The 1,118-nt window shown below is 45.3% G+C and overlaps 1 pseudogene; it reads right to left on the bottom strand.

The window, feature by feature from the left end:
- Positions 1-414: 414 nt before the first annotated feature.
- On the bottom strand, positions 415-567 carry LOC139228450 (U2 spliceosomal RNA; annotated as a pseudogene).
- Positions 568-1,118: the final 551 nt, after the last annotated feature.

Here is a 1,118-nt window from a genome sequence, read left to right as displayed (position 1 = left end):
GAAAGGTTTGACGGTTCTCCAACCTTTGTAATCCCTCTTGAGTTCCTCAATGTTTTCTGGAGTCAACAGTTTCACGTTCAGCTTCCATATCCCTCTGCCAACTTTCTGGTTTTCCTGTGGGCGACAGTCGGCCAGTAGGAGGCAGTGGGTCAGAGGAGAACACCGGCGTGACGTCGGTGGATCTGACCTTGAGCGTGTGGGACACAAACAGGAAGTCTATTCTGGAACGGACGGACCCATCTGGTCTCGACCAGGTGTATCTGCGCGGTGCTCCGTCTGCAAGGTTGCTGAAGATGTCGCACAGCTTGGCCTGTTTGACATTTTTTTTTTTTCCATTCTTGTCAGATCAACTCCAGCGCCAAAGATCACTTTGCGCTACTATATTTGATCTTAGCCAAAAGGCCGAGAGGGGAAGCTGCACCGTTCCTGGAAACACTGCAATGGACGGAGCAAGCCCCTGTTCCATCTTCCTGTTCCAAAAAACAATTTAATATTTGGTCCCCAGATAGGGGATATTAAACTGATAAGAACAGATACTACACTTGATCTTAGCCAAAAGGAAGCTTGGCCTGTTTGACATAGAGCAATTTTGTTTGCTATCTATGGAGATGGCATCAAAGAATGCTAGGGAGCTCCGTCCAAAGTGACTAGTGCAGTTGAGCTTTACAGTCAAAGTCACCGCCAAACCTAAAGCTATGAGACCGATTCAAAAGCTTGTCAGTGAGAGCAGTTCAGTGAATTGTTATCGCTGCAATGGAAATCACTTACCATAGTCCTGCCAATACAGAAATGCAAAGTGCTTTCACTGCCAGAAGCAAGCGCATATTTCAACAGCTAGGCAGAACTAGATCGAAAGCAGGAAGAGAGCCATTCTAGTGACAATGCAAAGCAGCGGCAGCAAAAGGGAGGAGTTTACAATATTGAAATGAAACCCATGGGTTCAAATACTACAACTAAACGCACTATATATGAATTGAGGTCTATCTTTGCATATCATGGCTTACCTGAAGAGCTTGTTTCTGACAACGACCCTCAGTTCTGTTCTGTTCTATTCCAAGATTCCATGAAACGGAATGGTATCAAACACACTCTCGTTTCACCATATCATCCAACTTCAA

This window comes from Pristiophorus japonicus, chromosome 17, assembly GCF_044704955.1.
Source record: "Pristiophorus japonicus isolate sPriJap1 chromosome 17, sPriJap1.hap1, whole genome shotgun sequence".
NCBI lineage: Eukaryota > Metazoa > Chordata > Chondrichthyes > Pristiophoridae > Pristiophorus > Pristiophorus japonicus.
Note: the sequence above shows the minus strand (reverse complement) of the source record. Positions and strands in the feature narration are given on the sequence as shown.